The sequence below is a fragment of the Schistocerca piceifrons genome, chromosome 1 (genome assembly GCF_021461385.2).
Source record: "Schistocerca piceifrons isolate TAMUIC-IGC-003096 chromosome 1, iqSchPice1.1, whole genome shotgun sequence".
NCBI classification, from domain to species: domain Eukaryota; kingdom Metazoa; phylum Arthropoda; class Insecta; order Orthoptera; family Acrididae; genus Schistocerca; species Schistocerca piceifrons.
This window is the reverse complement of record NC_060138.1, coordinates 1,207,727,778-1,207,751,767: the sequence shown is the minus strand read 5'-3', so window position 1 is coordinate 1,207,751,767 and position 23,990 is coordinate 1,207,727,778. Positions and strand designations below refer to the sequence as shown.

Below are 23,990 nucleotides of genomic sequence, written 5' to 3'. Positions count from 1 at the left end.
GGGGATGAGCTACCAAACTATCAACTGCTCATGTAAAAGTTGTGTATTGTACTGGTTCCGAGAGAGGCTTTTCCTGACGCTTTCCAGTGCCTCGGATGGATGGATAAAGAGCTGGAACTCTTCTGGAATTGGTATCTATCTTCGCCACCAACAAATGACAGAGTCCAGCAATTCTACTTGCGAATCCACCTACCAACACGCATTCGCCATCACGTCGCGCAATCACTAGAAAGGAACCAAGAATTGTAAATATGTAAAGTGAAGAATCAGCTCATTGGATGTTTTAGTGTGCGCAAATATAAGGTAACTTATACTTGAACTCTTATACCTACCTTGATTTTTTATCCCTATGTCACATTTCCACTTAGGGTCCTTCCCATGCTAAAGTGATTACCGAGTGCCCTTATTGAAAGAACATTAAAGCCTAGTGTTTTATCTAATTAATGCTTCTAGAACATAATAAAATGAAAGTTAAAGTTAATGTGGCAAGAGAGTGAGCTAAAGTACATGATGCTTGCTGAAAATAATTTTTCTATTAAAACTGCTTATTAATATGTTGTTGCCAATTTCAATATTAAAATTTCTTAAAACTGAGTATTGTGAAGTTTTGCTTAGTAAATCACCACATTGCTGCTTGTTGCAAATCGCAAAAGGTGAGTCAGTTTCTTACAGATATGTTGAGTTCTACTGCAGTAAGAGTTGAGAACTAATACCTTGTTTCTTTAGTGCATTGAAAGTGTGTTTAGTATGCTCTGCTACAGTGGTCAAGATTAAGGGCCCCCCTCCACTGAAAGTATTTCAAATGCACAAAGTTACTTAATTATAGCAAGTTTCAATTTCTCTTCCTATACAAGTGAACTTCTGTACAATATTGGACTCCCCTTGTGTATTAAAAGTGCATATTAATGGTGTAACAGGATCAACAGTTAGTCTATTGTGCTCATGCTAGATAAAGATTAATAGAAAGACCACTATCTACGAAAACAATAATTTCTTTATTCAAAAGACAGTGAGAAGTAACCTGTTAGTGAATTCCATTTAACTTTCATTCTAAATAGAAAAGTATTTAGCTGAGAGAGAGTTAACCTGTGATCAGTTCATAATTTTGCAAAGAACTACATTTAGAATTTTATGTCAGCTAGGAAAATGTTTGAAAGGTAATACCGAACCTATGTCCAATTTATGATTCTACAGTGAATATTAATAGTAATGTTATAAAGACCATTCAGTTTGAATAAGCCCTGAAAGGAATAGTGTGTATTGTTATCTGTTATATTTATGCAAATAGTTTTTTCTGCTCTGTCAGCTTCCAATCTTACCGAGAACATATGCAGGTGTCAGAGTCCATTGCACTCGCGTGTGGAAAAATATAGGTTGTTTGTCCATTAAAGTTACTCATACTTATTTCCTTGAACAAGAATGTGAATCATTCTCCTGCCTAATTAGGCTGGAGACCGTTTTCATTATTCTTTGAACAGTGTAGGTAGGTAAAATACTGTTTAAATATTTACGTAATTCTGACTTTCGTTTCCCTGCCCTGTTGCTTTATACCATAATTTCTTTATTAAGATAGCTTTATTTCACGGCCTGCCTCCAACTTTAAGGTTATGGTATAGCAGTAACGTACAGAAGTGTTATAGTACTTAAACTATTATATAATAACTTTTTTTGCTATAATTTTGTACTTAATGTTATAGACCAATTAGAATATTTAAAATCTGATGAAGGCACTCCCAGAAGTGTACAAAAAATGGCTCTAAGCACTATGGGACTTAACATCTGAGGTCATCAGTCCCCTAGACTTAGAACTACTTAAACCTAACTAACCTAAGGGCATCACACACATCCAAACCCGAGGCAGGATTCTAGCCTGTGACCGCAGCAGCAGCGCGGCTCTGGACTGAAACGCCTAGAACTGCTCGGCCACAGCGGCCGGCTAGAGTGCACATCCTGGACTGGAATGAGACAGGCACAGGTTTGTAGAAGGCGATTGTATCACGCGTCCTTCCAAGCTTCTCATACTATTACCATATTTTGACATTTGAGAATGTAGTTTAGAATACCGACTAATATTTGATGAGAAGCAAGCAGCGTCTCCTATCAGTGTTTGAACAGTGGGACGGGCGAATTCACGAGAATTATATCACGTAATTACCCTACTGTCCCTTTCGAACTTGACTAAAATATTAATACATGAACCGATACGGTATTTATGTGTCCCTAGAGAGAGTTCCCTCTGTGGGTCCCAATATTGCGTCCACCATTCAACAAAAGAGACAAAAAGGGCGAGACAACATTCCGCAGCGAATAACTCGAATGCCGAAGGTTCGCGAAAGTTTGCACGTCTCGGCAGAGACGGGAGCTTTGGGGGTGAGGGGAGGAATCGCCGATCAGATGTGGGGGATGACGGAGGGTGGGATGTGCAGCGCGAGACACGTCGCAACTATTTCAATATCCGCAGCCAGGACACAAAAACTCGCGACGCAACTGCGCGCTGCCGGCCGGACAGGTCAGCGCCTCTCCCAGCGGGGGCGAAGAAGTAGCGGGTGGCGGGGTGGGGGCGGTTCGCAGAAGGTCACTCTTAGCACAATACATATTCCGTGTTGCCCACTCCAACAGAACTGTCACCCCCAGAGTGTCCGCTCACCCTTAGTTCCAGGTGAGTATACTACCCCGCAGTACAGGGTCGGACACAGATTGCCAGCCGGCACGCAGGCCGTGGTGTGCGATCCGCGGGCAGGCCAAGCTTCGGCTAAGTTCTGCTCGTTCCTTCCAGGAAGTACTCGCTACAGCGCGGAACTTCATTTAGTATCGCGGCGTGACATTTTTCGGCCGTCACGACTGTCTTCAGTGCGGCAAAATCGCGGTGACAGCTCTGTTTACCCTTCGCTATTTGTTCGTGGCACGAGGAACGTTCACAGATACACTGGCTGTTCGCTCATAGAGAGGCAACTACCAATCTATCGTCACAGGCCTTTAAAAATGAACTTGAAAGACAGGACACAGCGATAATTCTCAATATTTATTATGCAACTGCGTAATCGATGTGTACCACAAATACACTACTGGCCATTAAAACTGCCACACCAAGAAGAAATGCAGATAATAAACGGGTATTCATTGGACAAACATATTATACTAGAACTCACATGTGATTACATTTTCACGCAATTTGGGTGAATACATCCCAAGAAATCAGTACCGAGAACAACCGCCTCTGGCCGTAATAACGGCCTTGATGCTCCTGGCCATTAAGTCAAACAAAGCTTGGATGGCGTGTACAGGTACAGCTGCCCATGCAGCTTCAACACGGTACCACAGTTCACCAAAAGTAGTGACTGGCGTATTGTGACGAGCCAGTTGCTCGGCCACAATTGACCAGACGTTTTCAGTTGGTGAGAGATCTGGAGAAAGTGGTGGCCAGGGCAGCAGTCGAACATTTTCTGTATCCAGAAAGGCAAGTACAGGACCAGCAACATGCGGTCGTGCATTACCCTGCTGAAATGTAGGGTTTCGCAGAGATCGAATGAAGGGTAGAGCCACGGGTCGTAACACATCTGAAATGTAATGTCCACTTTTCAAAGTGCCGTCAATGCGAACAAGAGGTGACCGAGACGTGTAACCAATGGCACCCCATACCATCATGCCGGGTGATATGCCAGTATGGCGATGACGAATACACGCTTCAACGCGATGTCGCCAAACACGGATGTGACCATCATGATGCTGTAAACAGAAACTGGATTCATCCAGAAAATGACGTTTTGCCATTCGTGCACCCAGCTTCGTCGTTGAGTACACCATCGCAGGCGCTCCTGTCTGTGATGCAGCGTCAAGGGTAACTGCAGCCATGGTCTCCGAGCTGATAGTCCATGCTGCTGCAAACGTCGTCGAACTGTTCGTGCAGATGGTTGTTGTCTTGCAAACGTCCCCATCTGTTGACTCAGGGATCGAGAAGTGGCTGCACGATCCGTTACAGCCATATGGATAAGATGCCTGTCATCTCGACTGCTAGTGATACGAGGCCATTGGGATCCAGCACGGCGTTCCGTATTACCCTCATGAACCCAACGATTCCGTATTCTACTAAAAGTCATTGGATCTCGACCAACGCGAGCAGCAATGTCGCGATACGATAAACCGCAATCGCGATAGGCTACATCCGACCTTTTATCAAAGTCGGAAACGTGATGGTACGCATTTCTCCTCCTTACACGAGGCACCACAACAACGTTTCACCAGGCACCGCAGGTTAACTGCCGTTTGTGTATGAGAAATCGGTTGGAAACTTTCCTCATGTCAGCACGTTGTAGGTGTCGCCATCGGCGCCCAACCTTGTGTTTGCTCTGAAAAGATAATCATTTGCATATCACAGCATCTTCTTCCTGTCGGTTAAATTTCACGTCTGTAGCACGTCATCTTCGTGGTGTAGCAATTTTAATGGCCAGTATTGTATGATATGAAATGATATTGCATGCAGAATGAATTAAAAGACTTATTTGACGATGAAAGAACAAAAAAGTACAAAGACGCGTTTCATTGTTCTGTAGATCACGAAACGCTCTGTGTACATTTTTAGGCATGGAGTACGTAAAGAAACAGGTGATAAGACTAGTAATATTTCTGAAGTCGTTCGCATTATTCCACTGTCAGTTGCGAGAGTGTCTGATGGAACTAATCGAAGAATATTGGGTCTCTATACAGAGTGAAGAAAAATTCGCGCACCGGGACTTTGCAACCCGATTCCTCAAATACTAGCAATACAAAAATGTCTGTCACAAAATTTCGTCCTGCGTATATTTCTATCAGTGAATGGTCGTTAAAGACTGGCATTCTGGCAACACTGTAATCAAATGTACGGTAATTATCCCTGTCAGGATACGCCAGTAGATCTGTGTAGTTGGTGCAATGGACAGCGTTTTGGGTTAGCATGCAGGAGGTAGAGGGTCCGATTCTGAGGCAAAGCTTATTTGCTTTTTTTGCTAAAAGTAGTCTGTGTGATATCGTATCTGGCGTCTTAATCGTCATACGGCAATTACAGTGGATTTCCTACAAAACTTTGGCAATTACGTACTACGAACACAGAAAAGGAAGTACAATCGTTTCCAATGGTCAACTTTTAAAGAAACCTTTTGCATGTCGTGGGCGCAAACTGTTTGTGTGTTGGTGTGTACCGTCCTCTAGTGGCCCATCTATTAGTACCATTAATTCGTGCCACGTTCAGCTCCATCACATTTCGTTAGGGCCTTACGGCACCAGTAGGGCTAGCAATGTGCTTTGCAAATAATTTCGATGGGACCACTGGGGGAGAGCACCCAGAAAACAAGTTTGGAATCTAACAGATGTACAGGTGCGAAACAATTCGTGTCCACAACGTGCGAACGCCTTTTTTAAACGTTGACCAATGAAAACGATAGTTCTTCCATTCCTGTGTTCCTAGTACGTAACTGCAGATGTTTTGTAGAAGATCCACTGTAATGACTGTATGACCATTAAGACTCCAGATACCGTACTATGCAGACTATCCTTAGCAAACAAACACAAATAAGTCTCGACCTGGAGTGCTTTTCACTGCACCAACCGCACAGTGCTATTGCTATATCCTGACAAAGGTAGTTACCGTACATGTGATTACAGTGTTGCCAGATTGCCAATCTTTCACGTCCACTTACTGCTCGAAATAATCGCGATGAAATTTAGCGACAGACACTTTTGTACTGCCAGTATGTCGGGAATCGCGTTGTGAAGTCCGAGTACGCGAATTTTTCTTCACCCTGTATACGTAATACTAAAAATTACGTTGCTTAAGTCAAGGGGCCTAGCAGGGTGTTTCTTTTTAAAACCTGATATTGCTGAATTTATGAAGGAAAAAGGAGTGCAGGAACGAAAATACAGCAACCAGAATGAACTGAAGACCACGCATTTTAAGTGGACTTGACCGTACACTGTCCACAGGAAGACACTGCAAGGTGAGAAACAATTTATTTCTCATTTGTGGGGATGACTTTAAAAAGTAAATCGCATTGTGGAAGGCTCCGTCCATTTCTCTAAGCTAACTGGCTTTAAAGAAAACACGAGATTTGAAGAATTCATTCTTGCCTTCAAGCAATTCCAAGGCTAATTTCTTAAACGTTTCTGAGGACACTGCCAATCTTACATCTGTTTTCGAACTGTTTTCGAGACGGTCTGGCATTTCCGTTAAAAGCGCACCTGTGCAGGTGGAAATATAACTGATTTATCTGCAACGCTTTTACCATTATTAGCTTCTCCAAATTCTCATCGATTTCGGCCTTCGTACTATGCTATTATCAAGTACGTCTGAAAGCTATACTGTAGAGAAGCGACGTTAAATGACCATATGAATTTGCTTCTCTGCAGCATAACTTTCAGTTGCACTTGATAATAGCATAGCACGAAGGCCGAAACCGGTCGTGTGAACATAATGAAGTTCTAAAACAAGCACCTCAAGCGACTTTTCATCAATTACAAACCCTTTCTGTTAAAACCGACAAGGATGTCTACATTGTTTTCACGAGGGAGAGTTACCACGTATGCATAATGATTTTGAAAATGTTGATAAATTATTTCGATCAGAATACGTATGTGGATGGATTTTTTCGATTGTGAAACTGAGAAAGTCACGTTGACGTGGGAACCTGAGTGAAATTGTCTCCGTTTGTCTGAAAGCCGACAAATCGGGGAGTTAATAATTATATTACGTCTTCAGCGTCCCAAAAACAATGAAGTAATAGTGAAAATTTGTTCCGTTTGTTATCTTCTTTGTTGATATACACTGAAGTGCCAAAGAATCTGGTACAGGCATGCGTATTCAAATACAGAGACATGTAAACAGGTAGAATACGGCGCTGCGTTCAGCAACGCCTATGTAAGACGACAAGTGTTTGTGCAGTTAGTCGGCGCCGAGTGATTGACATAGCAGCTCGGAGGTAGCGATGAAGTGGGGATTTTCCCGTACGACCATTTCACGAGTATACCGTGACTATTAGGTATCCGTTAAAACATCAGATCTCCGACATCCATGCGGCAAGAAAAAGATCCTGCAAGAACGGGACCAACGACGACTGAAGAGAATTGTTCAGCGCGACAGAAGTGCAACCCTTCTGCAAGTTGCTGCAGGTTTCAATGCTGGGCCATCAACAAGTGTTAGCGTGCGAACCATTCAACGAAACATCATTGATACGGGCTTTCGGAGCCGAAGACACACTCGTGTAACCTTAATGACTGCGCGACACCAAGCTTTACGCCTCGCCTGGGCCCGTCAAGACCGACATTGGACTGTTGATGACTGGAAACATGTTGCCAAATTGTATCAAGGGGATGGGCCTCTTTGGCTCCATTTGAAATGATAATTAAATCAAGACCCTAAGCTCTCAACGGGGACAGTTGAAAATTTCTGCCCCGACCTGGACTCGAACCCGGGACCTCCTGCTTACATGGCAGACGCTCTATCCGACTGGGGCACCGAGCACACGGAGGATAGTGTGGCTGCAGGTACTTATCTCTGGCTCGCTCCCTGTGAGACCCACATTTCTAACATACTGTCCACTCACTACATTCGTAGTGCCCCCGCCCACTGAACTCATTACTCGCGGCAGACAATCATACCGAGACCCGTAAGAGTTTAGGCAATGCGTGTGCATCCGCGCAGAAGAAGAATGTCAATGACCGGTTTGCCTTAACTATATGAAGAGATTCTGACATGTCCGAAAGAACAGATACCATCTTCATATTGCCTCAATTTTGTCAAGAAAGCACTGTTATGCATACTCCAAACGAATTTTCACCATGCCTGCTGCTGTTTAACATGGATTTCTTCTTGATTGTTATGTTCATCTGCAAATCATTGGCCTATGATGTAATTAGATGTGATTTCATTGAACCATGAATTATTGTATTTTGTAGCCCACAAATACACTACCGGCCATTAAAATTGCTACACCTCGAAGATGACGTGCTACAGACGCGAAATTTAACCGACAGGAAGAAGATGCTGTGATATGCAAATGATTAGCTTTTCAGAGCATTCACACAAGGTTGGCGCCGGTGGCGACACCTACAACGTACTGATATGACGAAAGTTTCCAACCGATTTCTCATACACAAACAGCAGTTGACCGGCGGTGTCGGGTGAAACGTTGTTGTGATGCCTCGTGTAAGGAGGAGAAATGGGTACCATCACGTTTCCGACTTTGATAAAGGTCGGATTGTAGCCTATCGCGATTGCGGTTTGTCGTATCGCGACATTGCTGCTCGCGTTGGTCGACATCCAATGATTGTTAGCAGAATATGGAATCGGTGGGTTCAGGAGCGTAATACTAAACGCCGTGCTGGATCCCAACGGCCTCGTATCTCTAGCAGTCGAGATGACAGGCATCTTATCCGCACGGCTGTAACGGATCGTGCAGCCAAGTCCCGATCCCTGAGTCAACAGATGGACGCGTTTGCAAGACAACAACCACCTGCACGAACAGTTCGACGGCGTTTGCAGCAGCACGGACTATCAGCTCGGAGACCATGGCTGCGGTTACCCTTGACGCTGCATCACAGACAGGAGCGCCTGCGAATGTGTACTCGACGACGAACCTGGGTGCACGAATGGCAAAACGTCATTTTTTCGGATGAATCCAGGTTGTGTTTACAGCATCATGATGGTCGCATCCGTGTTTGGCAATGTCGATTTGAACGCACATTGGAAGCGTGTATTCGTCATCGCCATACTGGCGTATCACCCGGGGTGATGGTATGGGGTACCATACGGCACTTTGAACAGTGGACGTTACATTTCAGATGTGTTACGACCCGTGGCTCTACCCTTTATTCGATCCCTGCGAAACCCTACATTTCAGCAGGATAATGCACGACCGCATGTCGCAGGTCCTGTATGGGCCTTCCTGGATACAGAAAATGTTCGACTGCTGCCCTGACTGCACATCCTCCACATCTCTGACCAACTGAAAACGTCTGGTCAATGGTGGCCGAGCAACTGCCTTGTCACAATACGCCAGTCAGTACTCTTGATGAACTGTGGTATCGTGTTGAAGCTGTACCTGTACACGCCATCCAAGCTCTGTTTTACTCAATGCCCAGGCGTATCAAGACCGTTATTGCAGACAGACGTGGTTTTCTGGGTACTGATTTCTCAGGATCTATGCACCCAAATTGCATGAAAATGTAATCACATGTCTGTTCTAATATAATATATTTGTTCCATGAATACCCGTTTATTATCTGCATTTCTTCTTGGTGTAGCAATTTTAATGGCCTGTAGTGTATTTTATAGCCCAGAAGTATTATTATTTTCGGCAAGCCAGGGTTTGTGGAAAATCGTTAGATTTTTTGTGGCGTGTGAGTTTTACTGATAGCCTTCTTAAGTTACGAGCTATAGAACCCATGTTTACAGGGCATTTTTTTGCTTGTGATGGTCCATACTACCTCCTCCCAGAATAATGAATGCAAAGAGCTTCCAGTAGAAAGAAGTTATCTGTCGGAGGTATCAGAATGATTTTCGCTTACGACTTCCGACTTGGTCGTCTCCGGAGTATGCGTCTCTGGGAGTACGCGTACAGAACGATTTGAAGTGGAATGATCATATAAAGGTGCCAGGTTGAGATTGATTGGAAGAGTCCGTAGAAAATGTAGTCCATCAACAAAGGAGGTGGCTTACAAAACACTCGTTAGACCTATACTTGAGTATTGCTCATCAGTGTGGGATCCGTACCAGGTCGGGTTGACAGAGGAGATAGAGAAGATCCAAAGAAGAGCGGCGCGTTTCGTCACAGGGTTATTTGGTAAGCGCGATAGCGTTACGGAGATGTTTAGCAAACTCAAGTGGCAGACTCTGCAAGAGATGCGCTCTGCATCGCGGTGTAGCTTGATGTCCAGGTTTCGAGAGGGTGCGTTTCTGGATGAGGTATCGAATATATTGCTTCGCCCTACTTATACCTCCGGAGGAGATCACGAATGTAAAATTAGAGAGATTCAAGCGCACACGGAGGCTTTCCGGCAGTCGTTCTTCCCGCGAACCATACGCGACTGGAATAGGAAAGGGAGGTAATGACAGTGGCACGTAAAGTGCCCTCCGCCACACACCATTGGGTGGCTTGCGGAGTATAAATGTAGAGGTAGTTGTCCCTTAGCATAAACTAACACGTTCGGTGCCCCGCCCTGCCAGGCGCGGTAGCTCGGGCAACGGCAGGCGGTCCACCCTACGCGTAGCGTGTTCTCTCGACAGCGTCTAGTCTATGTTTAGTTTACTGTGTGGGTCAGATTTGCGTCAGTCCGTACCCGAGCACTCTGCAGTGGACATCGATTGCGATTTAGCTGTTGGTTTATCTTTCCACCATTCTGTGGTCAAACTAGTGCAGGTATTTATCTATAAAATAATTATTTTCAGCGTAATTACACACAAAATTCACCATGAACACGAAATATTTTCCTCTTACGTGCACGCCTGTTTTCAGCCATTAGCTTAAAATAATTGTTTTATAGATAAAGAACGGCAACGGCCTGGCCGCAGTGGATATACCGGTTCCCGTCAGATCACCGAAGTTAAGTGCTGTCGGGCGTGGTTGGCACTTGGATGGGTGACCATCCGGGCCGCCATGTGCTGTTGCCATTTTTCCGGGTGCACTCAGCCTCGTGATGCCAATTGAGGAGCTACTCGACCGAATAGCAGCGGCTCCGATCAAAGAAAACCGCCGTAACGACCGGGAGAGCTGTGTTCTGACCACACGCCCCTCCTATCCGCATCTGCAGCTGAGGATGACACGGCGGTCGGTAGGTACCGATGGGCCACTTGTGGCCAGATGACGGAGTGCTTTATAGATAAGGAACCATTCATTAAAAACAAATATACTTACCGCAGAATGGCAGAACGATAAAGCAGCAGCTAAATCGCAACCAACGTCTACTGCACAGTGTCTGGGCACCGACTGAGGCCAATCCGACCCGCACAGTAAATGAAATATTCTGTACACTAGATGGCGCAGCTAGGCATGGCGTCGGCCGCCTGTTGTGCTTCGAACTACCGCCTGGTGGAGCGGTGGCACGGAACATGTTAGTACGTTTACCTTTCTCCGTTATCTCTGAAAGTTTATAACACCTTCACGGAATCATCTTGCGTGACTTCAGCTCGTAAGGAGTACATGGAAAAACTTGCGGACTCTTCCTCGCCGAACTGAAGCCAGTATAACGGCTAGAGCTGCGTTAAGTCGTCGGCACACGGACCGTGCATCCGAACATTGAGCGTTGAGCGTGCCGACTTTCTGACGTCATAGCGTGGAATAGCACGTTCGGGAGTCGTTCCGAACGTGCAGAGCAATATCTGGCATGTCAGGTATTCTGAGCGTGCCTCTGAGCGTTGACCAATCAGATGGCACAACGCCACCTACGTCACACGCACGCCGTCTCCCTTCAGTACAGAGTTGTGAGGCGCCATATTGGCATTCATTTCAAGCCTATATGTATATATGCGGTTTCTGAGGACCAGAAAATTGAGAATCCCTGGAAAAAGAGTTGTTAGTTGTGTGATTCGTTCCAATAAATAATGAGAAACATCACATTCGAGGCAAAAGAATTATTGTAACTTGGGTATTATGAGAGTAGGCTATTTGAAGGCAGCGACACACCGAAGATCCACCCAAAACAAATTGATCTTGGTAGAATGTGTTGTAATTAAATTTCAATTAGTAACAGTTATCTACGACTAACGATTTTAGTACGGCATAACACAATATCGCGAACTACAAATAGCGTGCTGTTGGATTAGTGTAATGAATACCGTCTCTGCGCGGCAATGAGTTTTTGTTGGGGCGGTGGTTCGCGTCTGAATACTTCCAATTTTTTTTCCCTAACATTCGCGCTTTTATTAGGTTCTGATACTTCATTATTGTCCGCAGCTCGTGGTCTTGCGGTAGCGTTCTCGCTTTCCGCGCACGGGGTCCCGGGTTCGATTCCCGGCGGAGTTAGGGATTTTTCTCTGCCTCGTGATGACTGGGTGTTGTGTGTTCATCATAATTTCATCATCATTGACTCGCAAGTCGCCGAAGTGGCGTCAGCTAAAAAGGACTTGCAATACGGCGGCCGAACTTCCCCGCATGGGGCCTCCCGGCCAACAATGCCATACCATCATTTCATTTCACTTTATTATTAGTTTAATATAAGCATATGTTATAATCTTTGATGTTATGTAAATATAAGCTCACTTTTTTTGAGGGTGACTTCGTTCGATTGGCTTCATCTACAGGACAGCTTGCGCTACTTGTGTAAAGATATTTTGCTCCTTTATCTTTTACGCTTCGTAATTCACATGTTGCAAAGATTCTGTTACTGGATAGGAACAGTCATCAAGTAAGACTGACCTTGGGGTTTTTCTAAAATGTGGGAATGATGAAATAATGTTTATCTTATGCGTAGAAGTATTCCAAATTTTTACCGCAATATTTTTAATGGAAGTTTTATAAGTCTGTGCCCTTACTGATTGGACATGGTACGTCTCTTTTCGTGGACAATGAAGGAAATGTGCATTTTAATAGGGCTAACGTGGGAATTTTACACGCGCCCATTGAGTAAACAGTGTGATTTACGAACTAGGAACGTCCCTCAACTGCCGCTGGAGTGCGTTGCCATCGCGCATACCACGTTGGGGCCCACGTACCGTGTACACAAGTCGCATCGTTCCTGAGCGCTCAGCAGCACGTTGAACTTGGCACGCTCAACGTTGACGTTCGACAGCACGGTCTGTGTGCCGACGACTTTGCAGTGCATTAGCGTGCTGTATCCTGACGGCGACGTAATTTTCTACCTGGCTGCTTATTTTAATCACTAGGTAATGGAGAAAAACGGCACGGAGTTGTTTAGGGAAGGAAACTGGAGGAAGGAAGTAGAGCCTAAGACAGTTGCGGCCGAGCACAAACCAGTGGTGTGGAGTGAGCCTGGCGGCTTCCCCTCAGTCCCGGGCGCATTCCGCAGCGCTGCGGTCTGCCGCTGCCTAATGGCGCCACCTGGCCGCGTGCCGCGCATCGCTCGCGAGCCTGCGCTGCCCCTGCCTCTCCTGACGATGACGCCGCTCCACGCTGCCGAAACGTTCACCGCGCTCACTGCGTACTTTCATAATTTAGCTCTGAATGCCTCAGCGATGCGTTCAACGGCACCGCGCAAAGCCCGCTTTGGCAGCAGTTGCTGATTAAGAATTCGTTTTCGGGAGGGGCACGGTCATACTGTATTATAATATCCCCTCCTACATCATGCGCAAATAAAATCTGCCCGCTTTGGCAGCAGATGTGGCTTAAGAATTCGTTTCTGGGAGAGGGAGGGTCACACTGTGTTATAGTATCCCCTCCTACATCACGCGCAAATAAAATCTGCCGTCATTTTTAATGTTCTACATTTTCATAACATTATTATAATAAAGGATATTTTAGATTTTAGCACTGACTCCCCATAAGGAAGGTAGGAATTCTTTGTACTGAAACCTGCAATAAAGATAAAGGGTTGTACACAAGAGGGCTTCTTGTGTTTAATTTGAATGCTAGGTTATTTTGTAAAACAAAATTGTTAAGCAGAATGAGAAAGGCTAAGGTCCGGAGTTCGAGTCTCGGTCCGGCACACAGTTTTAATCTGGCAGGAAGATTCATATCAGCGCACAATCCGCTGCAGAGTGAAAATCTCATTCTGGAAACATCCCCCAGCCTGTGGCTAAGCCATGTCTCCGCAATATCCTTTCATTCAGGAGTGCTAGTTCCGCAAGGTTCGCAGGAGAGCTTCTGTTAAGTTTGGAAGGTAGGAGACGAGGTACTGGCAGAAATAAAGCTGTGAGGACGGGGCGGGTAGCTCAGTTGGTAGAACACTTGCCCGCGAAAGGTAAAGGTCCCGAGTTCGAGTCTCGGTCCGGCACACAGTTTTAATCTGCCAGAAAGTTTCAAAATTGTTAGCATTTGCTGTAATGTAAAATTGGTATTTTCATTCATATGCTGCGTTATTTTGTAAAATAAAATTGTTAACATATACTGTAACGTAAAATTGTTATTTTTTTCTATTTTTAAAATATGACACCAATAAATGGCAATGAACGCCACAGCAGCGTGTATATGAGGGCGACAGCTATCACGGTGTCCCAGCTGACTACTGAAAGCAATATTTGTCAGTTTGGTTGTGTCAGTCAGGTGCTGTAGTAGACACCTACGCTAATATCAGGGAGATGGTTTCCCGCAGTTTGACTTTTTGCACAGAAGCTATTCGTGCCTTTTGGCACCATATTGAATGACTAGTTTCGGTTAATAGCAAGGTATGTCAACAAGTATGTAAGAACCTGTAATATGAACATGCATACTGTATATAAACATTATTGTATGAGGTATGAATTTAAAAAGCCTTCAGTCACAATTTTTCGTGTTTTATTCAGTACACGATCCATTTCGGACCCTGTAGGTCCATCGTCAGGTGTAATTCGTCTTGATATATGATTTATTTATTGTTTTGAATGAGATGAAATGCATATTTCTGTCAAGAAAAGGTTTGGTGTTAGGTTACGAACTTCCTACGTCACACGCAGAGAATATGTGCGAAACAGTGGTAAAGATGAAAAGTGTAAACTTACCAAATAAGTTTTATGCTGTTACTAAAACGTTGAAAACGCTTTTCTTGGCTGATTTGGTAAGTTTATACTATTCATCTTTTCCACTATTTCGCACATATTTTCCGCGTTTAACTTGCGAAGTTTGAAACCTAACATTAAACCTTTTCGTGACAGGAATATGCATTTCATCTCATTCAAGAGAACAAATAAATCATGTATTAAGATGAATTACAGCTGAAGATGGAGCCACAGGGTCCGAAATGCATCGTGTACTGAATAAAACAAGAAAAGCTGCGACTAAAGGCGTTTTTTAATTCATACCTCGAGTGTATTGAGTACAGTCACGTTTGAAGCGGCAAAATATGGATAAAATTAAATTATTGTACGACATGTGCTTTATAATTTTAAGGTGTGTGGCCTGAGAATGGGTGTGTCAGACCGAAACCGGCAACCACCGCAGCAAAAATTGTGTATTAATGAAACTGAGACGGACAAAATGAGAAACTGTTCAATTTCCCCAAACAATTTTTTGTTGGGACGATTATGTAGACAATGCTGTGGGGAAGGCGACCAAAGACGGCGTTTTTCTGGCAGAACATTTAGAAGATGCAAAAAATCCATTAAAGAAACTGCGCGGTATGGGATCCTTACCACATAGGATACTAAAGTAATAATGTAACACATAGGATAATAAATACAATTTTCACAAGATATTTTCGCTCTCAACACTTTTAAATTTGAATAGAATATTTGTTCCTAGTTACATGACAATGTTCTACATTTGAACAGCTTTGTATGTTTGGAAAATCTTTACTTTTACAGAATAATTTTTGTAATTTCAGAAATATACCGCAGCATACATAAAATGAATGTCATCATCTCAAAATGGAGAAAGAAATATACTGAACTTTTATTACCGGCGTGGCTAGAGGCGAAAATTCGAAAAGGCACACCACTCTTCTAATATTAGGTCTCATTCTGTTGACATTTAGTCGAAAACTTATCAAAATCTACAATTCCTCGGTAAGGAGACAATTCACAGTCATCACCGTGTTCCATAATTCCATTAGTCCCTTTTAAACTCCCCACAGAGGTTTTATTCACTTGTCGAGCCGGACTTACTTACTTTAAATACTCTGCTGTCTCCACGCCTGTTTCGATTGGAGTCTTAGCGTTTCAGCACCGGGTGCACTGCAGTTGGCGACACGTACCTGAAAAAAAAAAATTATTGATAAAAACTTGCAGTGATATGTTGTTTGGAATGCACCAATGAGACAGACTGTCTAGGCTTAGAAAAGTTTTGTTATTCACAGCGCTGGGCTTTCCTATAGTAAATGGGAACTAGGTCGAAATAGAAGGACGAAAGTAATGAGAAGTAGCAGAAATAACAACATTGAGAAACTTAACGTCAGCACCGGCGATGACAAAGTAAGTAAAGTTAAGCAATTCTGCTACCTATGTAGCAGAATAATCCATGACGAACGGAGCAAGGAGACATAAAAAGTAGACTAGCAGTGGCGAAAACGGCATTACTGTCCAATATCATTCAACTAGAATCAAATATTCGCTTTAATCCAGGAAGAAATTTCTGAGAACGTACGTTGGGAGCAGAGCATTGTATGACAGTGCTACAAGAACTGTGGGAAAACCGGAAAAGAAGACGTCTGAAGCATCCGAGGCGTGGTGCTACAGAAGACTGGTGGAAATCAGGTGGACTCTTAAGGTAAGGAATGGCGTGGTTCCCTGGAGAACCGGCGACGAAAGGAACATATGGAAAACACTGACAAGAAGAAGGGACAGAATGGTAGGACATCTGTTAAGACATCACGGAATAATTTCCATTGTGCGATAGGAAGATAGATATTGGAAAACACCCGGCAAATAACTGAGAACGTACGCTTCAAGTGCTACACAGTTATGAAGAAGCTGGCACCGGAGTTCGGCCGGCCGGTGTGGCCGAGCGGTCCTACGTGGTTCAGTCTGGAACCGCGCGATCGCTACGATCGCAGGTTCGAATCCTCCACCGGCATGGATGTGTACGATGCCCTTAGGTTAGTTAGGTTTAAGTAGGTCTAAGTTCTAGGGGACTGATGACCTCAGATGTTAAGTCCCATACTGCTCAGAGCCATTGAACCATTTGAACAGGAGTTCGCCAGTCTAAGAGTCACAAGAGTGATGACTCAAAAAATATTCAACCTGTTACTTTTACAAACGTTCTAAACATTCACTTGACTTTATTCAATACGTTAAATGAACAAGATACCCACCGACGCTCGCGACAAATCAATGTTGTCTTTACAAAATTAAGAGTTTCAGGAGAACATGTGCTCACAGCCATAAAGTTTTCAATATAACTCTCATGTATCGACCGTTCTCGACATTCAAAGATCGATAGCCGGCAACACTGGATATCCGGTCGATTGCGTCTGGCTAAACGCTCTTTGTTTTTCTAACCTGAATTATCACATAATATAAGTTAGTTATGACATTATTGGAACTCTGAACTTCAACCTAAAGTGTTTGAAAATTCCTGATCCTTTTCATTCCCAGTTTGTCACGTATATTTACCCAGTCAGGGATTCAAGTTTACTCTTGTTACTGCACATTCTTTATCAAATCTACTGTTGAAGGTAAAATGAATAAGATATTAAGGCTGCATCAGCTCGCGACATGCAGGATACACAGGTTAGAATCCTGATGTGGTACAGAATTTCAGTTTTCAGAAAAGCTGTATTGTGCAGATGGAAACAAATGTCATGTTTTATAATTTTGTGAACAAGACACATTTAAGATCACAGTTTTACAAAGCGGAACATAGCTTCTCTTCGTTTCGTATTTTAGATTTGTAGATAGCCTATTTTGACCGAAACTGGCAATTATAATATGACCTACATGATCTGAACTGGGGTCTCTTCTTAAAACTAACGATTTTCATTTGTCACTATATGTCCGTTGCACAGCAGATTCAGCATATCTGAACACTTTGCACTGATCTCACTTTATGTCTCTGCCACTTCAATATGACCCACATCAAATGTCATCCCATGTCAATCCATTCATTTCAGTCTTGAGAATTTATTCATTCCATAAATTTTACGTTTATCTCAAATGTTGTCACGATATCCAAACAAGTCAACGCCCACAGGCAGAGAAAAGTCCGGAATCATCAAACAGAATCGTAAATATCGTTTTCTTAATGTGGAAATACAATATTATGACGGTATGTGTTCTAAATATAAGGTTAACATAAGTAAAAATAAATCTATATACAACTCCAGAACATCAACTAAAGATGCATTTGACATTACGGCAACTTAAATGTGAATACATCTGTACAATCAACTCATTCCGTTTAAAAACCGAATATTCTTTTACTGCTGCACAGGAAGATGGCTAGTGAAACAAAGTTGTTGAAATTACAAATGTAAAAAGTGAAAATAGCAGTTATTATACACATATTTCACTATCGCCGGATACTGTTACCTTCCTCAGAACATTGTTAATTCCGCAGTGAAAATCATTTCCAATTCACTCTTCTTCTTTTAGACATTTGTGCGACAGCATTACCTGTTTTGACCTCGCAAGGAGTCATTGTGACGTTTGGCTGTGCTATAATTAACCTACAGTATCACTGACACTGTGGTCAGTGGCAAATATTGTGACACTGTTTCGTAACGAACAGGGGTGCAGATTCTAGGAGGAACCCTCTCAGTTGCACCTGTGACTCTGACTACCCGACAGCGTTGCCTGCTGCGCGGGCAGCCGAATATGCCAGGGGTACTTGCGGCACCAGTAACGTGGCAGCGTCTGCTGAAACATAGGATCTTTTCACAAGCGACTACTGGAAATTGCGGTCTTTTGAGGTAACGTCTGCTGGAAATTAAAGTATTTTCACAAATTTCAAGTTTACTAGTCGTTGTGGCCTCTCGTGATTCTTTTTGACGTGGTTTGTTTCTGATCAGAAGTATCCACATAATCCTGTGTAATGCGGAATTCACCACTAGATGTCATGAGTATAAAAAGAGGCGGTGAATTTCATGTTGTCAGCAGATAAGCAACAACAGCAGAATGGGCATGTCAGGAGAGTTCATCGACTTCGCAATTGGCTTATTCACTGGATGTGACCTGGATAAGAAATCCGTCAGGGACATTTCAACCCTTCTGAAATAGCCCAAGCCGACAGCTGGTGATGTGATGGAGAAGTGAAACGTTCGGAGGAACGAGCACATCCAAGCCAAGACCAGCTAGGACTCATATACTGACAGACAGGGACCACAGTCGATCACGGCGGTGGACGAAAAAAAAAGAAAAAGGAAAAAGAAAAGCGTGACACAAGCGATACGGATCACGCGTGAGTTACAAACTACTATCAGCAGTCTGGCTAGTACAATGACTGTGCGCAGGGACTTACATGAATCGCGTACAATGGTCGAGCAGGTCCTCATGACGTCACTGCTGTGTACTGAGCAGTGGATGATTGGGAACGAGTGATTTGGAGTGAAGGACCGCGGTATAACCTGTGGCAATCCGATGAAATAGTTTGGGTTTGGCGGATGCCTGCAGAACGTTACCTACCATCAGGTGTACTGCCAACAGCCTAGTACGAAGATTATAGTATTTTGTAAAACTGTTTTCTTTCGCCTTTTTCCCCTGCTTCAGAAGCGTAAACCGCTATCACTGAGATATGCCCTTCTTCTGTTACGGTCTGTACTAAATTTGCGAAAAATTTAACTATGCACAGTTTGCTGACGCAGAGGTAAGTACTAGCCCTCATGCAGAAATATCAACTATCGTTATTTTTCCGGAAAATATCGACGTATATCAGCGAGATGTTCCCTACTATATATATCGATATAGAAACGGAAACATAGAGTGCCGATATTTTCATTTTATATTATATTTTTATATTTTATATTATATTATATTTTTTCACATATTTGATGCTGTTCTATAGGAAGAAAAGTGTGCTGTATTACTTACTGAACGCCCTTCGTATATATCAAAATCAGCGCCAGCCACACGACGAAACATTCCTCCTCTCTGCCTGCTGTTTGAACGTTGCACCAGGCAAGTGGATTCCTGAGGACGCCGCACACGGTCGTCTTGGCGAATCGCAGCCAGCAGCCGATCTCTCAGAGGAGGCGTCTTAATTAAGGAATGCGCTTCCCACTTCCACCCCCACTTCCACGTGTACAGCGCCGGGGCGGAGCCGCCGCAAACAAATGCCTCTCCTTCCGTCTACTACGTCACGACCGGCGTCGCATGCCCTCGCGCTCCGCTCCACAGGGAGCTACACACTACTGCGCTCCTACTTCACGCAGGACTCGTGACCGGAATACCTCCTCTCCTCCGTTCTACACGAGAAGCAGCAACATGGTGAACTCTGGTTGCGGCGCCCCAAGGACCAATGCTAGATCCCGTATTATTCACATTTTATATACATCTACATCTATACTCCGCAAGCCACCTGACGGTGTGTGGCGGAGGGTACCTTGAGTACCTCTATCGGTTCTCCCTTCCATTCCAGTCTCGTATTGTTCGTGGAAAGAAGGACTGTCGGTATTCCTCTGTGTGGGCTCTACTCTCTCTGATTTTATCCTCATGGTCTCTTCGCGAGATATACTGCTTGACTCCTCGGTGAAGGTATGTTCTCGAAACTTTAACAAAAGCCCGTACCGAGCTACTGAGCGTCTCTCCTGCAGAGTCTTCCACTGCAGTTTATCTATCATCTCCGTAACGCTTTCGCGATTACTAAATGATCCTGTAACGAAGCGCGCTGCTCTACGTTGGATCTTCTCTGTATCTTCTTTCAACCCTATCTGGAACGGATCCCACACTGCGGAGCAGTATTCAAGCAGTGGGCGAACAAGCGTACTGTAACCTACTTCCTTTGTTTTCGGATTGCATTTCCTTAGGATTCTTCCAATGAATCTCAGTCTGGCATCTGCTTTACCGACGATCAACTTTATATGATCATTCCATTTTAAATCACTCCTAATGCGTACTCCCAGATAATTTATGGAATTAACTGCTTCCAGTTGCTGACCTGCTATATTGTAGCTAAATGATAATGGATGTTTCTTTCTATGTATTCGCAGCACATTACACTTGTCTACATTGAGATCCGATTGCCATTCCCTGCACCATGTGTCAATTCGCTGCAGCTCCTCCTGCATTTCAGTACAATTTTCCATTGTTACAACCTCTCGATATACCACAGCATCATCCACAAAAAGCCTCAGTGAACTTCCGATGTCATCCACAAGGTCATTTATGTATATTGTGAATATCAACGGTCCTACGACACTCCCCTGCGGCACACCTGAAATCACTCTTACTTCGGAAGACTTGTCTCCATTGAGAATGACGTGCTGCGTTCTGTTATCTAGGAACTCTTCAATCCAATCACACAATTGGTCTGATAGTCCATATTCTCTTACTTTGTTCATTAAAAAATTAAAAAAAACTAAAAAATATAAATGTACATTATTCTGATATTACGCTCAGGCAGATACCTTTCTACTCCACTGCCGGCCTAGATTACCGGTTACGCACTAAAATGGCGGATAAGGTATTCAGAAGCCATCGAAGGTAGGCGTAGAAGTACAGATGTAGAAGGATAATCTACAACTGCAAAATCCAAATGGCAGATTAAGAAATGCAACTTTAAGGAAGACACGTTTATTTAAGGTACGATTACAGATCATCACTACTTCTACTCGACATTTTCATCGAAGAAACAGTGGAAAGTGAACAAAATCTAAGGGGAACAAATAGGAATGCAACAGTTTGCTCGTGGTAGCATTTGTGGATGACTTAAGATGATCTTTTGAATGGAACTGACATCACACTTAGCACAGACTACTGCTGAAGAAAAAATTAAGCACAGCTGAAGACGATGAAATTACAATCGTAACTTAGGCGAAAGTAAACTTTACGTTGACAGAGTAGTCGAAGAAGTGAAAGAATTCTACGACGTAGTATTATACTGAATTGTGTAACCACGGAAGAAAATACAGTTGCCTGCAATTTTTAGACCATTGCATTGACTGGAAATGAAATATGGACCGTGGTAAATCCAGAGAAGAAGAGCATTTAAAATGTGTTGTTATCGAAGATTGTAAAGAGAAAATTGATACAATTACAAGTAGATCATTAGAAAAAATTATCTTGCTGGAGTTGGAAGCACCTATTGTTGTTTTGTGTCTCCTTTTTGGGAATTAAATTTTGTTTTTCAGCAATTTCACTTTCTGCAAAACACTATTGCTTTTTTTGCTCTTTACTCAAACATATTTCTACGCCTGTGTGAAGATTAATGCGGTTTCAGGTGAGCAATTAAAAATTCTAAAAGTTACCGTTTCTAGGCCTAAAACAGAAAAGCAACCACGTACTTTGTACAACATTTTTTACAGAAATAAGATGATAGATACTGGTTGAAACACGTTTGGATGAAGAAAAGGAAGAAGAAAACACAATGAGTTTGATATAACGCAGTTTTAAAGATCCATAGGGGGTATTAAAAAGTCTAGATGAGAAAAGAAGTCTAGGGAAGGGTCTCAGCCGAACAGTGGACGATTAATAGTGTATCTGGTAGAGCATCAGTGAATAATTAACTTGAGGCTGAAAGCAGTATTAAAGGAAAAACGTAGTGGAGGCAATAATGGATAGAATATCCATAACACATTATACATAGGGACAAGAAAATTTCACGTTAACCATATCGGGAAAAATACTGTGAAACTGGCGATTCTTTGGGGAAATAATACGAAATCTGCGATTTTCAAGAAATACCGTGAAATTTGTCATTTTCCCGAAGAAAAAAGTTTAAAATTTAAGTAAATTAAAGGACGACAGTTAATCACTTTACAGAACTGATAATTAATGAATGTGGTCTGACATCAAAAACTGCACCTGAATAGCCAAATCACCGAGAGTGTCATTCTCAAAAAATCTGCGAATTTGGCAAAAAATTGCACCTAATTTGGCAAAAGAAACATTGAATCTGACAGAAAGCTACACCGGATCTTGCAAAAAAATTACACCGAATTTGACAAAAAATAAAACTAAATTTGGCAAAAAATGACTCCGAATTTGGCAAAAATATAATAACGAAACTGCCAAAAAACATCAGAATCGGTATAAAAATCGAAATTGGTAAAACAGTCACAGAATGTGGCAAAAAATTACACCTAATTTGGAAAAAGAAATACTGAATCTGGCAAAAAAGTTACACAGGATCGGGCAAAAATGTAACACTGACTGTGGGAAGAAAGTAACATCGATCTGACAAAAAAGTAGCACCGAATTTGACAAAAAATAAAACGATTTTTTCCCATCCCTAACTGCAGAGATGACAAGATTCCCAAAGTATGCAAAAACCATCAAACATCAAAACTGTTTATATAATGCTAGCATCAATCGGTTGTAACTCTGGAAAATCGATATTAATCCTATTAAATGTATTGTTACCGTCTTTACTTTGAAAATAACACCACACATCGCAAAACGCTGTGAGAGTGTGATCTTCAAAGAGGACGAGTGAAAGATTTATTCGGGTCTTTTGCACAGAACAATGTTTTTTCAACGACACAGAAAGTGCTTTCCAAATAGAGCTGTTGGAGTTGAGTCCACGTGAAGCGACCAAATTCTTTTTTGTTGGCCTGTAGATGAGGACTACAATGGACCCGCCAGGATAGCCGAGAGCGCTAACGCGCTGCTTCCTGGACTCGGGTAGGCGCGCCAGTCCCGGATCGAATCCGCCCGGCGGTTTAACGACGAGGGCCTGGATATGGCTTTTAGGCGGTTTTTCGCATCCCACTAGGTGAATACCGAGCTGGTCCCCACGTCCCGCCTCAGTTACCACGGTTTGCAGACATCTGCAACATGTTCACACTGTTTCATGATTTACTCTAGACGCAGACAGCTGGGGTACACTGATTCCGTCCTGGTTAAATTAACAATGCCAAATCCGATTGTAACAATGCCGAGCCTGTGAATACTGCAGGAATGAAGCACAAACGAAAGAAGGACTACAATGCCCAGGGGATGAGCCTAAAGTCTAGTACATTTACGACTCAAGTGGATACGGACTTTTCAGATGATAACAACAAATTCAGCATTAATGGCTCGCTAGTTTGGTAATGAAAAGCCAAACTACGTATCCAGAGCTGTCTGGTTCGCTCCTCGGTCAGTACTAGGATTTTTAACTGTCACTTATCACTTCTTTTACCTCTGGCTATGTTTGTTAATGTGATAACTGCTGTGATGCACCGTAGTTGGGAGACCAGGTTAAACTGTAGGTCTCCTTATAACTAGCTGTGTATGTGCGTTCAAATGATCAAGGAAGGCAACGGGATATCACCTCCAATAGCACCATACTTAGTAAATCCCTGCA

At 43.2% G+C, this 23,990-nt stretch overlaps 1 protein-coding gene and 1 pseudogene across 2 annotated transcripts in view; one reads left to right on the top strand and one right to left on the bottom strand.

Annotated features, from left to right (window-relative positions):
* The window catches only part of LOC124802581 (EF-hand calcium-binding domain-containing protein 4B-like), a 774,205-nt gene that overhangs the window by 301,966 nt on the left and 448,249 nt on the right, over positions 1–23,990 (bottom strand). The gene's annotated exons all lie outside the window — the stretch shown is intronic.
* LOC124724735 lies at positions 10,519–10,636 on the top strand (annotated as a pseudogene).